Source organism: Rhagoletis pomonella, unplaced genomic scaffold, assembly GCF_013731165.1.
Source record: "Rhagoletis pomonella isolate Grant_MI unplaced genomic scaffold, Rhpom_1.0 Rhpom_scaffold_00001, whole genome shotgun sequence".
NCBI lineage: Eukaryota > Metazoa > Arthropoda > Insecta > Diptera > Tephritidae > Rhagoletis > Rhagoletis pomonella.
The window spans coordinates 49,339,564-49,351,285 of NW_023458555.1; the positions used below are offsets into that span (position 1 = coordinate 49,339,564).

General features: G+C 37.5%; 1 protein-coding gene across 11 annotated transcripts in view; it reads right to left on the reverse strand.

Moving 5' to 3' along the window:
- LOC118745751 (TLD domain-containing protein 2) overlaps positions 1 to 7,136 on the reverse strand; it is a 321,509-nt gene extending 314,373 nt beyond the window's left edge. For 3 of the 11 annotated variants that reach the window (XM_036479458.1, XM_036479482.1, XM_036479444.1), the window contains exons 1-2: positions 6,740 to 7,135; positions 651 to 1,200 (exon numbers count right to left, since the gene is read on the reverse strand). The gene's annotated coding sequence lies outside the window, so the exon portion shown is untranslated. Of the gene's footprint in view, positions 1 to 650; positions 1,201 to 6,739 lie in introns of all 11 variants that reach the window. The other 8 variants (XM_036479452.1, XM_036479395.1, XM_036479438.1 and 5 more) reach the window with 7 other exon arrangements.
- Positions 7,137 to 11,722: the final 4,586 nt, after the last annotated feature.

An 11,722-nucleotide genomic window follows, 5' to 3' on the forward strand; every position in this document is an offset into this window, starting at 1 on the left:
AACTACTCCAAGGGGTTACTCCATGCAGTACCTACCCGTAGGAAACATATCCCAATAACCATCGTTAAAACACGAACAATAATCGGGTAACAATAAGCCTGTGTAGAGACACGAGTTGGGCCGCTACTGTATTACAGAGCAGGGCTCGAATCGTAACATCCGTTCATGGATTGGAAACCATACGAAAGAAAATTACGTGATACGTCAGTCGTATAAGCTGAACGGGATAAAGAGTACGTTCCCGTATATCATAAACCGAAAAATGTGTCTTTAGGTGACGAGTAATACGATATCGTATGTGAAGATTCGAGCCCAGAATTTCGTAATGACTCCAATATGGCACAAATGGACTCCATGTTCCAATGCAGGGTATTAAGTTATCTATTCGAAATGGTCATACGAGGAAATTCTCAAAATAATTGTGGAGCTGTAACGGTATAAATTAGCCATGTTTATATGATCTTCGCTTTTCACACAGCATCGCACAAATGCAAAAAATTAAAAAAAAAAATCCACCGAGTGGTTTAACCCCATAAGTGAGCTCTTGGGCCTTCTCTCCAAGCGAATTTCTTTGGAAATATTTTTAAATATAAAAAAATTTTAAAGATTTAATGAAGAACTTAATAGTAAAATAAAACATTTTAACTAACCTTTTAAACTTTCAGTGTTATCGTCGCAAATATATTTGGCTTTTGTTTTTTAAAAAACTTTTGCTTTATGGCAATTAAATTTCGACAATGCCACAAGTTAGACTTGTCGTTGAGTTAGGTTGTTGTTTTTATTTTTAAATCGTAGAAATTAAACACACACACTTACTCACTGATGTAAGTCACATTTCAAATAGAAAATTTTCGTATTTATTTTGGATTTTTAGTAAATTGGATAATTCGACGGCACAAACATTAGCACCTAGCTGCACACTGATGAATTTTCGAAATAGTATTGCGTTTTGGTCGCTTTGATTAAGTTTATTTATGTTGTTTGCACTTTGTTAATTATGTACATACGTATGTATATGAGTATATAAAACTTTGTTTGCTTGATTTTCGTATTTCAATTTGTGTGGCTATACTATGCAATATTGCAAACGCACTTTCGCTGTACCTATTTATTTTTAATAATTGTTTTTTTTTCGTATATATTAGTAGTTATTTAGTATGGCACCAACGCATATAAACTAAACCACACTTCGTCTTTTGGCTGTAAGTAAAAAAATGCGCTATTAAAAAATTTTGAATAACATATTCCTACTGACTATTTTTAAAAATTTGTTGTAGAGATTAAAATTTTTTTATTTATTTTTTTTTATTTATTTTTTTTTTATTAATATGTTTTTTAGACGGCAAGTTATTGTGCTTGTAGTTGTGTGTTAGCGTGCGCGCGCATTTCTAGAGCAATTTGCGCACATGTGTCAGATTTGGAAAAGCCATCCATCAGCCAAAGAAAACTATTTGTCGATTCGTCATTAGTACCTACCCAAAGTAAAACCCCAAAATTTTTCTTGTATTGCTTATTTGTTGACAAACTTGCTGGCATTGAACTTGAATTGTCATAAAGTATTACAAATCGTTACCTAAAAGTGAAAAGGTAATAAGTCCATTTTTTTAAATTGTTCAGGAGACACGAAAAATCGATGTAATATCGCATTATCTATCATTCTGCATCAAAAACTAAACTTTGAAAGAAAAGCTGACTTGGCACCCTTTCTCCTATGGGTAGCGATATTTGTTTGAATATCGGCCATACGAAATTGCATTGCAATATTCAAGAAGGCAATAGCAGCATTATATTGTTGTAGCGGGTCCACAGGCAGCTGGAAATATTGGGGAGCTGGTCTAATTGAAAACAGTGGGACACTTCGAACCGCTCCTACCCCCTGCGCGTAATTTCCCGATGGTAAAATTTCTCGTATATTCCATATTTAAAACAGAAAGTGACCCAAATTTGTGCAAAGGGCCCTAGAAAACTGCACACACTGAGCAAAAAAATTAATTTAAAAAACTAAATTTTGCGCAGCCGTGAAATCAATAGCCGCGCTTAAAATGTTTTATTCGCACACGCAGTTGAAGTCATTTATTTAATATGTGTAAAGAACTGAACCGCTCAGGAACAATTTACTACGAGAGCGTGCAACTGCTGGCTTATGCCGATAACATCGATATCATCGGTACCAAAAACCGCGAAGTCTGTTCTGCCTTTTCCAAGTTGGATAGGGAAGCAAAGCGAATGGGTCTGGTGGTAAACGAGGACAAGACGAAGTATCTCCTGTCATCAAACAAACAGTCAGCACATTCGCGCCTTGGCACCGACGTCACTGTTGACAATTACAATTTCGAGAAAGTAGAGAATTTCGATCACTCAGCATTGAAATCCAAAGCAGAACCACTCTTGCCAACGAGTGCTACTTTGGACTGAGTAGGCAATTCAGGAGTAAAGTCCTCTCTCGACGTACGAAAACCACGCTCCATAAGTCACTCATCATGCCCGTGCTGTTATATGGCGCAGAAGCATGGACAATGAAAACATCCGATGAGGCGGCTCTTGGAGTATTTGAGAGAAAGATTTTGCGGAAGATTTACGGGCCTTTACACGTTGGCGACGGCGAGTACCGCAGACGATGGAACGATGAGCTGTATGAGCTTTACAACGGCATGGACATAGTGCAGCGAATTAAAATACAGCGGCTCCGCTGGCTTGGCCATGTCGTTCGAATGGACACCGACGCCCCAGCTCTGAAAGTATTCAACTCGGAACCCGCTGGTGGTAGCAGAGGAAGAGGGAGGCCCCCACTGCGATGGAAAGATCAGGTGGATAAGGACTTGGCGTTTCCAATTGGCGTCAGTTGGCACAGAGGAGAAACGACTGGCGTGCTTTGCTGAACTAGGCCAAAATCGCTTAGGCGGTTACAGCGCCAAAAAAGAAGAAGAAGATATGTATATACACATTCATATGTATGTTCATATATTGGATTTATATATATTCTTTTTTATAGCATTTGCTACTTGCTAAAATTGTATTTTCATAGCTGTTTCTTATTTGACTGTTTTTAGTATTCAAATAATTTGTTTTTATATATTTTGTGTTTATTCTTTCCCTTGAATATCGCGGTACAACTGCTGTTTAAATACCCAATATTGTGCTAGTCTTAGATAAAAAGGTTGTTTTGTCAATACATAGACGTTTTATTTTTTGAAAAAGTTTCAATGGATCTATTAATATGAATCATCTTAAGGCGTATGCTCATAATTGAATAAGTATTAATACAGTGGTCGAAAAAATTATAGCCGCACCATATATTGACAAGTCTTCACAATTAATATATTTTTTTAATTCAATTTTAATTATTTTTTATAAAAATACAGTTCGCCCCTTAATAAAAACTAAATAAAATAAAAATAAACTAACTGTTTTTTATTTTTTTTGTATTGTTAAAAAAATCATTCATTTTAATTGGATAAAAAATTTACGCATTTTGGTTTTGAAATTAATTTTAAGACTTTTTCGAAATAAATTTCAATTTTAAAGCTTGTTTGTCGAATTTGCATTCTCATTGGAAGAAAAACGCTTTTTTAATATTTTTTTAGGACGGAGCTTTCTTACACTTAATTTTTAAAATAAATGTTTTCTAGTTAATTTAGTAGGCATAAATTAATTTAGATTTGGAAATTTAAAAATATTTTACTAAAATAAGTTCTTTTCCATATTTATATTTTATTGTATTTCCAAATATTTTATATTAAATTTCCAAAATTTAAATTTAATGAACATATTATCGATACCAAATTTTTTTGATCGTGGCAGATTCTTTCTTGATATTTAAATTTTTACCAGTTTAATCTTTTTTTCAAAATAAATTTCGATTTTGAAGTTTTTTGTGTTAGAACCAAAGTAAATTTTCACCCTTATTGGAAAAAAATGTGTTTCTTCTAGAATCCTTTAATATGGCACTTTTTTCTTGTTTACATAATTTTTTAATTTGGTTCTAAGCCTTAAATTGAAATTTTTTATCTCATACTGTTACCAAGAAAATTAAAAAAATCACTTCTAAGTTTTTCGATTTTTTTTCGTCATCAAAATTTTTTTAAATTGTAATGGGAGAACTATGCACCTGGAAGTCTGGACTCTCTACAGGGAAGCTATCTATATCTAACACCTGGATGTCAGAAAATGCAAAACCCCGTATGTGAGGTTGCGCAAATTTTATAGGAGAGGGTTGTCTTATTTCAAAACGGTTCTCTCTTTTATCCCTAATTATCTCTTCTTCTTATATCTAAGTATCGATATTTTAGTATGAATGGATAAGGGATTGAGGCCAGGAGCTTCCGGTGAGCAAATATCTTTCTGGCACAACTATCACTGACAAATGCCAAACGACGGGTCCAAGATGCATTCTTATGGGATCCACGATCGGCTCGTAGTACCAGAAACCAGCATCCAAACATCTACAAAGCCACTTGAATGACCCCTCATCAAAGAACATCGAACCAAATCGATCACGTTGTGGTAGATCGAAGATACGCTACATTCTTGACGTTCGCTCCATCCGAGGAGCCAAAATCGACTTGTTGCACCTAGGAGATCTACATGCAGCTCAGTGCTATAAAGAACATGTGTCACACACCGCGATGAAATTTTAATGTCGAAAAGCTGCATCCACAATGGACAGCCGAGAAGTTTCTCAATAGACTCTCAGTCGCGCATAACACTCTTTCACCTTATTAATATTGCCTATAAGGCCCTTACGACGATATGGTGTGCAGGACTGAAACCTTTCATAAACCAACTGATTGGGATTTAGCTATCAATGTGGCTACAGACCTAGAAAATTTACCATTGACCAGATCGTTAGATTCTGTAAAGCGCAAGAGATAAGAAAATCATTACGCATCACCGTTTCTGTGATTTAAGAGCCACTTTTGGTAGCACGAAGACAAGCTGCCCGTAGCGTACCATGTTTACGCAAATTCCGTAATACAGTTATGTACAGTGACGTTGAGTCCAACCTTCAGCTCCGTCTAAATTGAGAAGGCGCTCTCTGCACTTGTAGGTAAGGCGACTCATTGTGTGAATGCTTCAAGCCGTGATTGGACACTGGTGCTACTTTGCGCTCCGTAATGACGATTTGCTTTTATAAAACAGCTGGAACGTTTATCCATGTCGAATGAAAATGAGTAAATTTTGTGGATTTTTATTCGCTTGTACCCACATACATATGCAAAGATGGCGCTAACTTAGAATACACTTCGTACGCAAGGTTGTGGATGGTGCGATAAAGAGGTTCTCTCCATTTGCACATTGGAAGTACCAAGGGTAGAGGAATTTGTTTACCGAAAGACCTTTCTGAACATTTTACGAATGATTGAAGGTAGTTCGCAAAGAAGATTGGCGATTGCCGTTGCAGTTCGAGCCAAAATGTCTTCATATTAGCTTCTCGAATGCTTGGCTGTCTAATAGAAAGTGTTGTGACCGCCCCAGGCTAGTAGGATCTGCGCATGTTTTAGTTTCAGCCCCGCGCTTGCTAAGCTTACATGGGGCCCAAACGTCCACGAGTGAACCGCAGATGGACAGAGGCATCCCTAGCTGCTCCATACCCGGTGATAAAGATGGCTGTGTGCCAAGTTTTTCTTGATATTTTCCCAACTAAGCTTACCAAGAAAGAAAAGAAGTGTTAATACTAATCAAGGAAATGTAAAGACTACTTCCAAAGCTCAATTAGTATTTAATTTTTTATTTTAAAATTATTAAGACATTGAGTTGTATCTCCGTTTGTACTTTTTGTTGAAAGTAGCACTAAAGGTTCTTTATTTTTGTTTAATTTTAGCTGTTACAACCATTCATTTTTAATTAGTCAATTAGTTCAGCGTCGTTTTTTTTGGTTTTGATGTTTCAATTTCATCATGCTTTACAATTTATTAGCCACAACAAATTTTTTATGATTTTTATTGTCACATAAAACACGAAATTAACACACTTTATTATATGATATGTATATTTTGCTTTGAGTAGCACAAAGAGCATTTTAACGTTTGTTAGTAAAAAAGAAAAACAATTTTTTTTTGTAAGTCAAAAATTTGTGCAAAACTCATGTGCGTATGCTTGTTCCTATAAACGCGCACAAAAAAACGAATATTGAAATGACGACCCGCCACTTAACTCGCAGCCTTTCACAGTTCTACGAAAAAATTGTTGACATTTGTTGTGCGACTTTGCGAATTTCAACTTTCAGAAAATGCGCTAAATATAACTTGTAAGTATTTTGGTGCTCATTTTCAGCTTCTACATAGCTATACTACGCTACTTGTTTAAAGCACGCACTCGAAAGTTTTTTTAATTATTTTTTTAATTTTATACTTTTCAACTTTTTTAATTTCATTCCTCTTCCTAAATTTTTTCGCAAATAAACTTTTCTGTTCTCAATTCTTTCTGCACTCGATTTTTCGCTGCTACTTTTTTACTTTTTGTTTTTGTGTAACTGCATTCACTTTTAATTTATTGTTATTGCTTTAACGGTATCGGCACCTTTTTAGCACACAAGATGTACCGAAAATGTCAACAACAACACGTTGACGCGCGCGCAGGTATGTATGTAGTAACTAAGTAAGCGACAAACGCAGGAAATGCAATCTTCAGCAATGCTGCAGTGCGCAAAACTGACGACAGCTAATTTAACGCAAGAAAATAGTAATAACTGAAGGCAACATACTCAAAAAAAAAAAACTATTAACAAAAAGCAACCAACTTCATTGGCGAAGACGCACACGAAAAAGAAATATCGGCGACAAACGCGCGCGCGGCAACAACTTTTTACTGCACTCTATTTTGCAAGAGCTCGCGGATAGAAAGGAAAATGCGCATACCCCTCTGGTTGCAATAGTTGTGCACTTCGCGTTTCCTTACACGTTGTTTTTTTACACGAATACTTGACTTTTCCGCTTTTCAAACTTGACTGTGGTTTACTTCTTGCCTTTTGTGATTTTACTTGGCTTTGACTTTTTTTACTTGTTTGTAGTACACTCGCTTCGATTCGTTTATTGCAGCACCACGTTTGACTGGACGGCGAATTTTCTCGCGTTCACGTTGCGTTCTGCGCAAATGAAAAACTTGAACTGATCGGAAATTTCGCCGTTAACGTCTCAACAAGACAAACAGCGCGCGCACCAGCCCAGGCAAGACACACTCGCAGACAGCGAGCAGTCTCAAATACAACACACACACACACATACACATGCGCGCGCCAACAACGAAACGACAAAGCGAACTACAACAAAAGTGCGCAGAAGGCAAGAGACAAGATCGAGGTAGCACCGCGACGCTAGCAAACAACTGCGTCAGCAATTGCTGTTCGATCGAGCGCATCGCCGCGCTATGCTGCGCCGCCTTTGTGACCTGAGAAGGAGCACCAAACGATAGATGCATTGGACCAGCGGTGGTGGAGCGCGCGTTCAAAAACATAGTCGCTTAGAGAGCGCCAAGTAGTGAAGGAGCATAAGGTAAAAAAGTGGTAAATCTGGAGGTAGGAACAGAAGCCGCAAAAGAAGCATAATAAAGGGCAAACTCCTATAGAATGAAGAGAAGCCGCGCGGTAAAATCGATATGCGACTGTTGAAGACAGGGCGCGCGCAAAAGCGGAGAAGCCAAGGAAGCAACTCTGGAAGGTAACACAAAGTCGCAGCAGCAGGCAATAGGGCGCAAACACGATTTGTGAATCCGTGGTGTAGCTATGGCCGTGCGTCGTTGGCTGCGCGGCGCGATCAAGCGACGAGAGACTCGTTGCGCTGGAAATTAGGCGATCGCTATGTTCTTAGTTCATAGCTTTTATTATTATTTTTCTCTTTTTTTTTTAAACTAAACGGTTAATAAAACATTTTATTTGCTCGCAATCGCGCTTCATATAATTTTATTACTCACTATAGGCGCGTCGAAGTGCTGATAACACAGGTATAAAGCGTACGAAAATTACGTTTGTATGTACATATGTAGCCATGTACGCGCCGCTGAATATAAACATACATATTTAGAAATGGAACTGGAACAAAAAAATTGCGCTCTCATCGAAAATTGAGCAAACATTGAGGTGCGTTGCAGTCGCAGCATAAAATGCATTCACACACAGAAAGCTCGCACCAATTGGCATTGTTGAAATACACGCACACTCGTATGTAAGTGCAAACATACATACATAAGTGCATATTTATGTATACATACATATATAGTATATTCCAGTTAGCTTCTCGTGCATTCAAGGAAGTGCACTCGGATGCGCACGAAGTCAGGTGTGTGTTGCTAAAATTAGTACAGTGGTTTCAAGTTTGAGAAAAATAAGCAGAATTTTCGAATTGACAACAAGAAACAAAAAACCCAAAAATGAATAAAAATAAAAAACTAATAACGATTGTGGTAATGGTAATCGAAATGGTAATGGTAATCGAAGTGGGAATGGTAATCGGAATGGTAATGGTAGTAGTAATGGTTATGGGCATTGGTATGGTTGCTATAACAATTCTGGCAATGTCTATGGTAATTGCAGATATGATAATGGTATTTATAATAGCAATGACAGCAGTAATTTTAAAGGCAATGGTATTAGGTAAGTTAATGGTAATCATAATGGCACTATTAATGGTAATGGCAATTGTAATAGTAATGGTAATCATTGCCATTAGTGGTAATAGAAATTATTACGTGCGTAGGTATGGTAGTGGTAATATTTATGGTAACTTTAATAGTAGTAATGGTAATGACAGTGGTAATTTCAGCGGTAAGGCAATGATGATGGTATTTGAAATTTTGAAGGTAATCGTAATGGTAATGAGTATAATTGGTATAATAGTAATTGAAATACACAACAATGGTCATGATAGTGGTAATGGGAATGATTATGGACTTCGGCATGGTAGTGGTAATTGATATGGCAATGACAATTGTCAAAGCAGTAATGGTAGTGGTATTGATAAAGACAGACTATACTTTCCCGAAGGTTTTCGGTACGCTGAATTCAAATTTGACCCCAGAATAGCCCTATCACGTCAGGTGTTCGACATATTCTAACTTAAAAGTACAAAATTCTCGGTTTTTGGCACATTTCAGCACCTGTAACACGATGAAAATTTTTTTTTCAGAAAGATCAGCTCGTTATCTAAAAGTACTACTCCTCCCTTCCAAAATTCATTTCGACTTCTCGGTGATAAATAAAGATTTTTTAAAGCAGTAAAATTAATTTTGAAGGGAAGGAAACGTCTTTTAAATAACGAGATGATCTTTCTGGAAAATTTTTTTTTCATCGAGTTACAGGAGCTCAAATGTGCCCAAAAACCGTGATTTTTGCACTTATAGGTTAGAATATCTCAAAATCCTGTGCATGTGATAGAGCAATTCTGTGGCCAGATTTGAATTCAGCGCACCGAAAACCTTCGAAAGTATAGTCTGGTTTCTGGGTAAGGAGATCGGTCTTATTTTGTCGGCCTGACGCTTCACATATTGGCTAAGTACATGGCCGATCTTCTCCTCCAATTTTCGTTGTGAGTCATAGTTTTTAAAAGAAACGGCGGTTGTCGCAGAGTTATCTAGCTTTGGTAAATTGATTCTGTCTTTGCGGTATCGCCTAAAAAACGCTATTTTGGCTAAGTACATGGCCGATCTTCTCCACCAATTTTCGTTGTGAGTCATAGTTTTTAAAAGAAACGGCGGTTGTCGCAGAGTTATCTAGCTGTTGGTAAATGGATTTCGTCTTTGCGGTATCGCCTGAAAAACGCTATAAGGGTTCGGAAGTCCCATGTTTAGCTTCAGTAAAAGTAAGAATTCTGCTACCGACCTTACTGATCAGCTTTAAGTTTACAGTAAAAATGGTCACAAACCTGGTATTACCATTCAGTACGGCAAAAGCTATATTTTCTAGAGACTAAATTAAGAAACTTTTCAGGTATTCGTTGTCGTGATAGATTTTGGCGATGCAACAGGCATGAAGCTTTTTATGGGTTCAAAGGAAGATGATAGAGAAGAAATTCAAAAACCTTACGGGTGGTGACAGCCAGTTCTCTCGTATTTGACATGTAACTTTCAAGGGACAGGGAATGTTCCATAAAAGTTCGCCAAAGCTTTTAAGATTGAAATAGGAACTTACGCACTCCGTAGTGGTACCTTTTCTAGGCTGCTAAAGGCGACTCGATCCTGTATTTATTCTCGTAAGTACAGGTACGACCCGAAACACAGGGAACCCAAAGTCGAATGGTTCAAGAGTGTGTTGCGCATTATGAAACTCCTTTACCAGTTTTGAGGTCACCAAATAAGATCCGAGGATTTCAAAAGCCGCTTGGGTGTGCATCAAAATTGCAATGTTCTAGTTTAGACAGTTGCGCTTGATGTTAAGGGCCGCACCTATTTCTAAGACACATACATATGTAGGTATATCTGCTGGTAAAGTGAACATCTATTATCCCAAGAGTTCTGAGCATCTTAGCTTCGGACGAAGCCCCTTGGACGACCCTGACGACCTAGAACTACTAGGTCTGACAAAAGACTTGGCTGGATTTAAAAAAACATACATATGTATGTAGAAAGATAATTTGATCAATCGTCTTACATATTTACAAACTGAATACATATAGTATGTCGGTAGTAGACAAATTTCACACAATTTTCTTTAGATCAAACCACTGTTGCCGAGACAAATGAGGCCGTTCGCGTCAAAACAAAACAAAAGTATTACAACAAAAACAATTGCTTATGCTATTTTTATGCGCCAATTTCGTACGCTACGTTCCGATTTCGAAAATGCGCGATTTGTGTATTAGGTACATTAGTGGCAACAATAAAAAGAGAAACCAAAACAAAACAACTTACTTATGCATTTGCGTTAGTGCTGAGCTATGTGTGTAATTTAACAAAGTTAAAATTGCAAAGTTTGCCATAAAAATTAGCACTCTTCCACTCTCGCCTAACCGGGCTATCTCTCTCCGTCTCTCTGTACCGCTGAAATGTGCGCTCACCAACATTATGCTCGTTATTTAATTAAGTCTTTAACCATGTGTGAATTAAAAACTCGTTTTCAACTAACAACAGACGATGATGATCATCATCACGAGTTGTGTCGATCATGGTGCTTTGATGGTATGGAAGAGACTACATAAACATTTACAATTTATGAACATGCTAATAAAGATGTCTGCAATTTATGATCGGCTATGTTGTAAAAGTTCATACATACATATATGTGTTTTTGTGATCGCTTTAATCAGCTGTGCTCGGCAACAAAATTGTACACAATTGAGAGACTACACACTTTAATTCACCACTGAATGGGCGAATCTATCCCTCACTGACAGCTCTCCCATTGAACGCTCTCCAAATAATAACACACACTCGTTACGAAAATAGCAAAGTATATGGAGAACAAGCTCCAACTAAACTTATTTCTTTCAAATTATTTAGGCCAGTCAAACTCATCTAGTTGCAAATGTGTTCGGATAAACTATACGTTCTCTCTCAGCTGCATTTGACGCGAATTGCAGTAGCAGCTTTCAATTCAATCACCGTCGACTACAACGACTACGGCAACGCCGACGGTGACGACGCCTTTCATGCCTGGATTGCGCGCCTGCGCAATGAACTTGTTTATATTTTGTGCACGTTTCGACTGTGAGACGCCAGGGGGCACGCTTTGTCAATGCACTTTGTCTGTGCAAAAGTCAAAATGCGCTTGCAAGCAAAGGTGTAGTGAACGACG